The sequence below is a fragment of the Phyllostomus hastatus genome, unplaced genomic scaffold (genome assembly GCF_019186645.2).
Source record: "Phyllostomus hastatus isolate PE091 unplaced genomic scaffold, TTU_PhHast_1.1 phas_scaffold_78, whole genome shotgun sequence".
Lineage (NCBI taxonomy): Eukaryota > Metazoa > Chordata > Mammalia > Chiroptera > Phyllostomidae > Phyllostomus > Phyllostomus hastatus.
This window is the reverse complement of record NW_025334041.1, coordinates 71,308,894-71,320,993: the sequence shown is the minus strand read 5'-3', so window position 1 is coordinate 71,320,993 and position 12,100 is coordinate 71,308,894. Positions and strand designations below refer to the sequence as shown.

The window sequence follows — 12,100 nt, the reverse complement described above, 5'->3', positions numbered from 1 at the left end:
CAGAAACTTGCTCGGCCCCCCACATTCACTATTGCAGACCCCAAGGGCCCTGGTGGGGCTGCAGCAAAAAGCAGAGAAAGGACCACATGAGGTGGGAGGGGTGAGAGAGGAGGGGGATGAAGAGAGGGAAGGAGGCAGGTTGGGTACAACTCAGGCCAGGCTCAACCCAGCAGGTGCACGGCAGGGCTCGCAGCGCCTTCCTTTCTGCCCATCCGCCCGAGCCACTGCCCCAGGGCACACAGGACTCTCCATGCCTTACTCTCCCAGCTCCGGCCCAGGCCCACCCCAAGTAGGCCCACCTCGCTCACCTTCAAAGGCCCCAGGAAAGGACCAGTGAGCCAGGCCCCAGGGAGCAGTTCCTGCTGCACAGTGTGTCCGCCCCGTGAGTGGTGAATGTAGTGGCTGGAGCTTCCGACTTCCGCTCCCCACACCCCCAGACACTCTCACCCCTCCCGCTCCACTCCCCTGGCCTCCCCAGGGCTCCCCAGCTGCTGTGCACCTCACACTTCCTGCCCACAAGACAGGAGCCTCCACTCCCAGGCCCAGTGCTTCATGGGCCCTTACCCCCCCCCCCCCCCCACCCCCTTACCCCAGCAAAGGTCCAGAGAGAATCACGCCCTTCTCCCCCCAGGGCCTGGGAGAGAGAAAGGGGAAGGTGCAGGCCCTGGACTGTGAACAGGCCCCTCCCCTTCCTGCCTGTGGTTCTGTCACCAGGTTCTCATCTTTGCGCAGCTCGCAGTTCCCTGCAGGGCACATGGTGGGGCAGAGGAGGCCCTACGGGCAACTGTGATTTTTTGTTTTTAATAGTAGACATTTCAATCTCTGTCACCTGGTACAACTGTCCAGTAGTTACAGTGCTCCCCAGTAGTGCCTCAGTCACTTCTTGCACCTATTTAAGAAGCATGACTGTACCCATTCATTATATGGGAGGCAGGCTCAGCGTGACAAAGCCACCACCAGGGCTGTGCAGCTGGGAAGTCACACAGCTGGGGTTGGAGCTCCGTCTCTGACCACAGGAGCCACATAGTGTCCATCCCCCACACTGAGTTCCAGATGTTTTCCTGTGGAACACAGGCCACAGGTATCCACAAGTGTGAGACAGGCAGGTCGTGGGGAGGGCAGGCCATTGTACCCTCCTTGTTTATCCACACAGCCTGCCTCTCCAGCTCCAATGACCGCCAACCAGTCTGCTGAGGATCCCGAGGTGCCTGCACCAGCCCAGCTCCAGTCCTCTTAAGTCTAACTGCTCAGGAGACTCCTCCGCTCGTATTGCCTTCAGGCCCGGCCGCACAGCCCACTGTCCAGAGGGCAGAGCGGAGCTGCAGCCCTCCACCAGCTGAATCCCCCAGGGTGAGCGTCCAGGGGGACATGCCTACCCGACCTTTCTCCACCATGCTCCAGGCACCAGAAGCCTGGACTTTTCTGCCCCCCAGGCCTGCATGGCCTCTTCCTGCCGTGGGGGCATTGCTTCGATGCTCCATGCAGCCCCAGCCCTGGGATGGGGGCAGATAGGACCTAGATCTTCGTGCAAGGAGGGAAACAGGAAGAAAAGCAGACTGTGGCAGGGGCCGAAGGCTGGCGGTCAGCTCTCTTGCAGCAGCCGCATTCCCAGGAGGCTGAGGATCCTAATTCATGGTTAAGGTGGGAGGTGGGAGAACACTGTGATAGTTCGGCATCTGTGGTTATGACCTAGACATACACCCCACGTCAGATGGAGCCTCCACTGTTCTTTTTGGGATGGAAACTGCTAGGGGCACCTAAAACTCAGTGGAACAAACCTGGTTCATTGGCGTCCCCATCCCCCAGCTGCCCCTCCTTCTGTATCTGGGCTTTGCTTGGTATGCACCAGAAACCCAGTGACCTAAACCAGAATGCAGGCCCTCCCTTCTGGCTTGCAGCCTCGCCAGCCTCTGGAATATGGCCATCGGCTTAGCCTGCACCTCCTCCACATGGCCACCTATGTGAAACGCTGCTGAATTACCAGGAAGAAAACACAAACCCTGCTCTCAGCGTGCTTCCAGTTCTGTGGCAGAGACAAAGTAAGTAAGCAGGTGGATACATCAGTGCCTGACCGTAAACTGCGGCATGCTGGGGAGGGAAGGAGTAGGGAGAAATGAGACAGCAGGGAGGTCAGAAACACCCGGGAGCAGCCCAGGCAAAGAGCATGGGGCCAAGGGAATTGCACAGCTGCTTCCTCACCTGAGGCCCCGAGGGTCTCCCTAAGTTAAGGGGACAGAAGCAAGCCAATTTGGTCAGAGCTCCTGGCCTGGGGGGCTGGGGGCCTGGCCGGGATGGGGCTAGAGTGTCAGGGCACGAGGTCGGCAGGGAAGTGACAGGGCAGAGAGTGTTTCTGCACAGTGGCTGAGATCTCCAGCGGCTGGATGGAGGAGACAGTCAGAGGCTCAGTGAGAGCAGGCACACTGGGAGGGGCTCTGAGGCTGGCCAGGGCAGGTGGGATGGTAGCTTTAAGGGCAAGAATATGGAGAGGAGGGGACACGGAGGACTTGGGGTGTCTACTGGATGACTGGTATCTGCCACTTAAGCAGATGAGAGGTGGAGAGGACAGGGGAGTCAGGTAACTTCTAGACTTCTGGCTGGAGCAACTCAGTGAGAGGTAATGGCACCTGCTGGAATGAGACAGAACCAGGGAGCTGAGGCTTAGGGGAGAAAATCAATGACTTTTTAAGTATTAGGTTTGTGAAATCTGTGAGATACTCAAGCAGACAACTGAAAAACACACATGGAGTGGACGGGAGGGGCTGGGCTGGAGAAACAGGCATGTGTGTGACCAGCAGAAAGGGGGTCCGTGCTGGAGGTGGTGGAGAGCGGGCAGGAGAGGGCTTCACTGTCAAAGAGGTGAAAGAAACTCTAACGGGTTGTCACAGAGGACAAGAGAGGAGATAACTTTAGAAAAGGAAGTGGTTGGCTCTAGCATACACTACTGCAAAGTTAGAGACATACACAGTAAAAGTGACCACGAAATGCGGCCACAGGGAGATTACAGACAAGCAGGGTGAAGGGTAGGGGGCAGGGGGAGCAGGAGCCAGGTGGCCATGAAGTGAGGATGGGGTCAGTATCTTGCCCCCTCTGCTCCAGCCTCTCCACTAGCCCAGGGGTCCTCAGGTCCCCGCAGCTGCAATGGGGCTGGGCAGGAGAGGCCCAGGGATCCGCCTCCTTCCCTTTACTGAGAACACCTCAAAGGCCAGGCTGACTGGCTCGCTGTCCATGCCCAGGTTGAGTGGTGCCTGGCTCACGGCGTTCCACAAGCACGTGGTGAGTGAGAACAGGCTCTCATCGCCTCCTCCCTGACCACTCCCAGACAAGCCCTTGGGAAGGGGAACCTGCCTCTCCCTCTCCTCCGAGTGCTGGGTCTGGGATGTGAGGGGGTGTGTGTTTGGGGCTTATGGGGCCTGGCTGGGGGGTGGTTCCTGCATACATAAAACTTTAAGAAGAGATTCCCAGACTCCTGCAACCACCAGTTCTGTTCCTCTTCCTAGAACGTTCATCTCCTTCCCAAGTCTGCAAGGAGCAGAGCCCTGGCTGGACGATCCCAGGGTGCTGGCGAGGACAGATGGTGAGGGCACAGAGGGGAAGCTGGTTTGTGCCCCAGAGCCCCTGCCAGCATTGACCTTTGATCCCCTGCATTCTCCCCCTCATTCCTGAGGCTCCCTACTCGGCCACTGTCCCCCTCCCCAGGGCCCAGAGGACGCGAAGTCTCTGGACCTGACCACAGCTGTGGGCAGGCAGCCCTGCCGGGCAGCCCTTCCTGCCTCCCCCAAGATGAGCAACTTCCTGTTTGCCCACAGAGGAAGCCGCCCAGCACAGGTGGGGAGGTGGCATCTCAGAACTGAAAGCACAGGAGAGCGGAGCCCACCCCTAGAAGAACAGTTCTGGGGATTTCAGCACAAGGTCTGCCTTCCAAGAGGCAGCAAAGGACGGGCATGGGCATGTGGCTTACAGCTGCCTTTACTGGGGCAGCCCACGTGCTGACTGCTGTGCACCACGCCCTTTACAGGCGGCACCTCCAATCCCGTGAGTCTGGGTGGGTGTGGGTGTCATTATCACCATTTACAGAACGGGTGAGGAGACTGAGGGCCAGAGCAGTTACTGAGGCTGGACTTGAACCTGGCACTGCCGAACCACAGCATGTGCACTCGTGTGTTCTGCTACATCCGTTGACTCTGCAGCCTGTGGGGATGAAGAAGCGGGCCTCTTTCCTGCACGAGCTACTGACAGCACAGCCTGAACTCATCTCTCCCAACACAAAACTCAAAACATCAGAGTGGATGGAGCTTACTATGGTCCTTCCAGGGGCACCAGCTCCAGGGCAGGAGCACCTCAGTGGGCTTCTGTGTCCCTGAATATACTGGAGACCTTAGAGCAGGGCAGCCACATGCTGTTTCCTCCAGGAAAGGCCCCTCCCTTCCAGCTCTCCAGCCTTGGGGAGGTCAGATAGGAGGATACTTGCCTCCCAACATTCCTCTGCCAGGTCAGAGGCTGTAGTCTCATTGTTCTGCTTGACTGTGGACTCCCTGGGGATGGAGCAGAGCTGGAGGTAGAGCCAAGTGAGGTGTCCAGTGACTGAGCCCATGGCCTTGGTCAAAGGTGCCCCTAATGCCTATGGTCTTAGAAAGGGAGGGAAGCATGTCCCAGGGGCAGGGCAAGAAAGGGCATCATCCCAGCGGGAACACCGTCACCAGCCTCCCAGTACCTGGTCGGTACTAGTGTGGTCCTGGGTTTTCTGGAGCAGGCAGAAAGTGACTATGGAAGTGAATGACACACTTCTATTTCTTGGGCCCAGTTGCCCAATCCCTAGTGGGCACAATAGCCTTCTAAATTTAACCCTTCTCTGCTGAGGACACTCGGGCCACAGGTCCCCATCCCGGCCTCTCTCCCTTCTCAGCTCCCTCCCGACTCAGTGTGCCCCAGGTCAGCACCTTGCCTGCAGCCCCTTGTCATGGGTCTGTCCTCATGCAGCCGTGACTAGGACTCTACAGTCGTTCACCTCTGTCCCCAAGCCCCCCTGGCACCCAGAAGACACTTGCAAAACATCTGCTGAAACAGATGTGCATGCAGGTACCAACACAGCAAGAACACTGACCTGTCAATATCACCATCAGGGGCTGGATGAGCAGGCGGTGGCAAACCATAGGACCACGTGGTGCGTCTCCGCAGCCTGCGACTACCTCATCGCTGCAGAGTATTTTATGAAGTAGAAAGATGCTCAGAGTATATCATTAAGTAAGAAAACTGTTTGCCATGGCTGGATAGCTCAGTTGGTTAGAGCGTTGTCCCGCTATGCCAAGGCTGTGTGTTCGACCCCCGGGCCATGACACATGCAAGAAATCAACCAACGTGCATAGGTAAGTGGGACAACAAGCCAGTGTTTTCTCTCTTCCTTCCTCTCTCACTCGAAAATTAATTTAAAAAACTTAAAAACTATTTATATATTCAGTACAATCTCAATTGTTGAAAACGTGTTTGTGTATTTAGACAATAGAACCCCGAAACGTAGGTTGATGGCGGCTGTCTGTGTGTGTGGTAACAGTGCACATGGTTAAGTTCTTGATGCTCTTCGGTATGCGTCTAGCTTTTTAAAATAAGTATGTATCGTGTTAATCATCAGCAAAAATAACAAAGGCATTAGAAAATTAAATTTGTTGAATTAAGTAATGATTGAATGTTTCCATTCACTCTACAGGCCAGAGGCTCTCTGCTGCCTCTGTCCCGGGCCTGGGCAGGCGGGGGCCCCCGTGGGTGTGACCGGGTGTGACCCGGCGTGCATGGCAGCTACTGCTGCAAGACCTCACTGTGACCACCTCTCAAATGGCTGTCAGTGTGGCCTCTTTCACGCTGGTGTGGGGACCCACTTGGAACTCCATGGTTGGTCTGAATATTATTTTAGGGTAAAGACATTTGAGATTTGACAGATGCAAAAAACCCCAACCTTCTCAGAGCTTCCTTCAAGGGATAAAAACAGCGACTTCTCAGAAACAGGCCACCATGAACCCCTTCTTTGAGCAGCTCTGCCCCCGAGGAGAACTCACCGAAGCCACTGAATCCCTTCTCTGGGGCAGTGATGGCCCCGAAGGCTGAAACACCACTCAGACCTGTGAACTCAAGCATTACCACAGATTTTCTCATCTCCATTTGCTCTAAAAACACAGTGCCCTACCAGAACCGATTTGTCTTGCCATAGAAGCTTTTTCTCTCCCCTCCATTGCTCTACTAGGGATATGAGCCTTTAACTTTCACAGCATACCAAGCCAGCTATGTCTTTGACTGGTCCCGTGTGCATGCCAGTAAACCCCTCTCCACTGATAAGCTGTCTTTTGTTAGGCCCCCGTCACTAAATTGAAGAGCGCAAAGGCAAAGACTTGCCCTCCCCTGCATAGTAGAGACGACCGCCTCCACGACCTCAGGCTGGGTTTGCCTACATGCGTGTGTGGGACACAATGAGAATTTTTAAACAATCAAGGATTTATGTGAATTTCATGAAAAATAATTGATACAGCAAACATATGACTTCATAAGGTGTTACACTAGGACTCCGCTAAAGTAATTATATCATACCTACTTTATATTGTTTTTTCAAGTTATGTATATTCAAGGGAAAACATGAAATATAATAGCACAGGTAGAAAACTATGTCAAAAACTGTGACAAGCACTTGTTCCTTTGGAGGAAAAACTGAGTTTTCCTAATAGTAATGCTCATTAGCTGTAATCTGCCATTAAGTGTGGAACAGGACGCCAGGCTCCCACTTAGCAGGGAAGCCAGGCTCCGGCGCCGCATAAAACAGAGAACAGGTCTGCTGGCTGCCACAGCGATGCAGAGGGAGACAGAGCTCAGAGCAGGGCACCTCCTGGGTCGCCTGAAGGGTTGCTATTCCCCTAGGGGGTGCCCACGATTCCCCTGCCTGTAGCAGCAAAGCCCTGGGCCCAGTGCCCTCTCTGTGCCACCAGGAACCATCGTACTCCAGACCCTATGAACCGTCACCAGGAGTCAGCGGGATGATAGCAAGCGGGGGTGGGAGAGGGGAGGCGGGGCTCGGAGAGGCCTAGCACAGCGGCCTGGGAGCGAATCACAAAGAAGAAAGCCCCTCGAAGCTGCCTGTGCTTCTGGAGCCCTTTTCCCTCTGGCCTGTCTCGGCTCTGCTGTGCATCCTCCAAGGCCCCAGTGAGAGGCGGCAGGAAGGCAGGGACCCCTTCTTGGATGTCCTTGCTTATAACTGTCCCCGACCTCTGCCCAGGATGTTTTCCTGGCTGTCTGGCCAGGAAAGGACAGAGTTCGAAAGTGCAGCCAGCCTCCCCAGCTGGTTGGGCCTGTCCACCCACTTAACCCTGCATACCTGCCCAGGGCTCTATCCTGCAGAGCCTTTCCTGCCTTTCCACACTCTCTCCCTGGGCAGCCTCCTCCTCACTCACACGCCTTCACCTCCTACCTGCTCACGGAACTGTTCACCAAACCCTCCCCAGCCTGGAGGGCTCTAACTGCGACAGGGGTCTCTTCGCCATCCTCCTGGCAGGGTGAGCAGGACTTGGGATTTGGCAACAGCATGGCCATGTGTCCATGAGTGCGCTCCCCATCCCTGGCCCAGCCTGCCCCTCCTGCGTCCGGTCCTGTGTCCTGTGTGTGGCACCACATCCGCTCAGTTTCCCATGTCAGCAGCCTTGATGCCAGCCTAGACCACTCGTGCCTCCTGCCCCTCACACCCCCATCCACAGTCCACTCCAGTTCTCCTTCTAGACATCACTCCTGCCCTTTTAAACCTTTGCCAACTGAACCCCAGTCCCCTGCCTCACCCTGTACCTTTAGGGAAAGCCCAGTCCTGGCATTTGACCCTGAGCCTCTCCTCAGGCCACCGCCCCACATGGGACCCCAGCAGCCTATGGGGCTTGCTTGGAGGTTCTCAGTACTTTCACATGTCAGCATGTCCTTATGCTGCCTCTTGCTTAGCTCTGTCCTCTTCCCCATCCTCCTTTTCATCTGTCAACTCTTGTTCACCCTCCAAGGCACACACCCAAAACGCCATTTCTCCAAACAACCTTCCAAGATCAAGTCAATAAGAATCAACTGTTATGATGATAACGTAATAAATTCTAACCATGGAACACTGTGCAGCTTTCACACAGCAGCCAGAGACATTTCTCAAAACAGTATCAAGTTTAAAAAGGAAAAAAGATTGTCCTGGCTGGTGTGGCTCAGTGGATTGAGAGCCAGTCAGCAAACCAAAGGGTCACTGGTTCAATTCCCAGTCAGGGCACATGCCTGGGTTGCAGGCCAGGTCCTCAGTTGGGGGCGCATGAGAGGCAACCACATTTTGATGTTACTCTCCCTCCCTTTCCCTCTGTCTAAACCTAAATAAAATAAAATATCTAAACAAAGTAAAAAGATCATAATTTGTAGCACAATGCAATATACGTAGTTTAAAATACATGTATCTACAAATCAACATTGTATATTTCTCTAAAATACATCCAGATCTGTGGATAAACGTATCATAAACATGTCACAGTGGCCGCTGCTCTCAAGTGTAGGGGAAGGTGGTGGGGGGCAGTCAGCGGGACTGGAGATGAGGGACAACTATAATTTAATAACAAAAAATAAGGAACAACCCAATTTAAACCATAGGCCAAGGACATGAACAGTTCACAGAAAGAGAAAGACAAACAGCTTAAAACATATGTGAGACTCAGAACACAACTCACAAAAAACACCTATTAAACCACAATGTGATGCCATTTTTTCTGTCAAGTTGGCAAGAACAGGAAGTTGATAACACACCAATTGATGGAGCCACAAGGAAACAGTCTCAGAACTGAGTCTCGCAAGCTGGCAGCATTGTCTGATATCTAAAATACACATGCTTTTTAAATCAGTGAGTCCATGTGCTATGAATTTCTTCTAAAACAAACGCAGAAGTGAGCAAATATGTAGGTACCCGCATGCTTCATGCATTCCTGTCTGTCACTACAAACAAAGAAACAGACAGACAGTCACAGAGAAAACAACCCAGAAAGCCAGAGAGAAACAGCAGGTCAACGTGAGACCTCCCACATTTACCTGCTCACTCTGTGAGATATTGCACATTCACTCAACAAGGACAGAGGCCGTCTGTATGTCCTGACTCAGAATGGGAAGTATATTCATGTGTAAGTTTAAGAAGTATAGATCTGAGCATTATTATAATTTGTATAAAAAAAGAGAAAGAGGGAAAGAGAGAAAGGGGAGGCACACACAGATGCACGCGTGTTTACAAGTAGAACTGTCTCTCTAGGCGCAGCCTCACGAAGCTGAGGAGAACTGGGCATCTGAGGGCAGCAGAGAAGGAGCTGTTTCACTGCATCCCTGCAGGGCTGTCTGAATTAACATTTATAAAAATAAAGTATTAACTTTAAAAACATTTTTTGAGAAAATTTACCCATGCAAATATTACCTTGTGAAGAGGAACAGAAGCAGAGGGGGCTCACAGACCCCACCAGCCCCCTCCAGCCCCCTGGCTGGGACGACCGACACCTCACCTGCGACAGCCATGTGGTCGGCCACACCTCTCTCAGAGCACTCGAGTAGGAAACTGCACCGCCTGACTGCAACCCCGACCTGCACACTCGCCAGCTGGGTACAGATGGGCGGGCGGCTGTCACACTGGCCGGCTCAGTTTTCCCCTCTGTGAAACGGGGCAGTGACAGAGTGCGCTGCACAGACTCGCTGTGAGGGCGACCGAAGGAGAGCCTGGGACACACTGCGTGCTCAGTACACATCCATTAGCATAGACTCTCCTGTTCTGCTTTTAAGCCAACTAATGAGATCACCTAATTACTTTAACAATGAAAGGTTATTGGAATTTTCCTAGAAGGCAACAGTTCTTCCCCCCATTTCCAGCATTCAGAGTCTTTACTGATTTGAAAAACCCAGTCTGCTCCCAGTTCAGCTCCCTCCATGTGGACCATGATGTTTGGGTAAAGGCTGCGTGTGGGAGAAGCAAGTGACTCGTCTCCTGCCCAGACACACTCCCTCGCTGGAGATCTGCTGTCCCCCGCTTGGGTTAAACAGCCGAGCCTGACCCTGAGTTTGCCTGGGAACAACATCTGCTTTCTGGGGTGCCTCTGGCCACCAGGCTGACCCTGCCCCATACCCTGCCCTCTAAGGAAAGGCTCTGAGAGGCCTCCTGGCCTCTGTCCAGTTCCTGCAGCATGGTCAGCATGCCCATCAGGCTCACACCTCCTTCACACCTCAGGGGCCTCTGCATGTGCTAGTCCCTCTGCCTGGAATGTTCTTCCCCCAGAGAGTCCCATGACTGTGTCTTGTGTACATTCAGGTCTCCATTCAAATCCCATCCCCTCCACACTGCCTGTCCTGACGTCTCTGCTAAACGCAGCAGCCCCCGTCACCCTTAAGCTGCTCTGCCTTTCTTCATAGCATTCATCTGAATTGACATTAAAATTGCTGCTCTTATTTGTCATTTCTCCCCAACCAGAAAATAAGCTCTGTGAGGGCAAGGACTGTCCAGTTCACTGCTGTGTCCTTAACACCTGGAGTAGTGCCTGGAACGTAGGGGCCTTCAGTAATGCCTGCACGAATGAACAAACGAGTGAGGAGACACAGAGCATGTTTTCTGGGGAAGCTTACGTCTCTTCCTTAGACGAAGCTTCCCAGCAGGAAATGCACTCTCAGGACTCAGAGAGGGACAGCTCACCACTCATCCACCCTCCCCTGCTCACTGATCCTTTACAGCAGGGCTATCCAACCTTTTGGAGTCTCTGGGCCACACTGGAAGAATTGTCTTGGGCCACGCATTAAATACACTGCAACATGTAATCACAAAAAAATACCATACGGTTTTAAGTAAATTTACGGTTTTGTGTGGGGCCGCATTCACAGCTATCCTGGAATGCATGCGGCCCATGGGGCACAGGTTGGACACTCCTGCTTTACAGGAAGCCCCTAAATCCTACTCACAATAATATCCCACACTTGTGCCCAGCACTTCCAGCCTGAAACAGCGCTGTGCTACCCCCTCATTCAGCAGGCCTGCCGGCTGCCCTTTCCAGTGCAGGGCCTAGTTCCCACTTGCGCCACTGTTGTGCCCACCACCACCCCGTTTCATTTTGTTTTTATAGCACTTATCACTCTGAAAGAATGGGTCACCTGCATATTTGCCGTTGATATTTGTTGGATGAAGGAACAACTCTTCTCCGTACCCCATGCCCAGAAGAAATGCCATGTCTGGAAGAGCGCATCTACACTATCCACTGTTTACACTTGATCTTGCTGTTTCTTATGTAGAGAGGCTAACAGACACCCAATTAGTTGCTAATTATATTCAATCAGCTCTGGGCCCAGAGAAGGGCCAGGCTAATGAGGTTCAAGGGCAGCTCAGGCCTTCACTTTGATGCTGGCCTCCTGACCTAAACATGCAGGTCACGGGCACAGGGGCCTAGGTGAGTTCACTGACCAGAGCAGCAGAATCCATCTTGCAGTCTGGAAAAACTGCAGGGAACTCAAATTGCTGCCCCATGGCCCTCCTGAAAGGTCAAGCCAGACTCAGTTCTAGGGCCAGAAAGGAACCCTGAAGGGCATGTGAGTTTGTCAGCTGAGCAGATACTGTTTACTTTTCCAGGAATCTCTCCAATGCCTCTGGCCAGACACACTGAGAAGGGTTAAGGAAAGCTAGGTTCTTCTCTGTCCAGAGCTTTCCTGGGGGGCTGGCTGCCTGTAGCCACAGGCCCCTACCAGGCAGGGGCCCTCGGAGGGATGGGCTGCCTGGCCACGCCCCCCAGGGGCCACAGAGACACCAGACAGGACAACGGAGGCAACAGGGGTGATGGGACATGAAGGAAAGCCCTCAGGGTCACCCAGTTTTATCTGACTTTGGATCACTGGGTGGCCCGAACGCTTGCTCCTGCTCAGCCCAGCTCCACCGGCCCAGCTGGAGGAGCCAGTGGAGGCACCGCACCCAGGTCCCGCCGACTTTCCCAATGGGGCACAGCAGAGTATCCCCTTGCTGTCCCCATCCCTGTCACCCGACCAAGTTAGACGCTGAAAGACCCCACTCACTCTCGACACCCCTGCAGCCTCTTCCAACTCTTCCTGGCTC

The 12,100-nt window shown here is 53.7% G+C and overlaps 1 protein-coding gene across 2 annotated transcripts in view; it reads right to left on the bottom strand.

Moving 5' to 3' along the window:
* Nucleotides 1-12,100, bottom strand: part of PSD4 (pleckstrin and Sec7 domain containing 4) — a 32,056-nt gene that overhangs the window by 19,656 nt on the left and 300 nt on the right. Inside the window, exon 1 of one of the 2 annotated variants that reach the window (XM_045828231.1) lies at nt 309-426. The exons of the other annotated variant lie outside the window; for it this stretch is intronic. The gene's annotated coding sequence lies outside the window, so the exon portion shown is untranslated. Of the gene's footprint in view, nt 1-308; nt 427-12,100 lie in introns of those variants that run through there. 2 annotated transcript variants of the gene reach the window in all.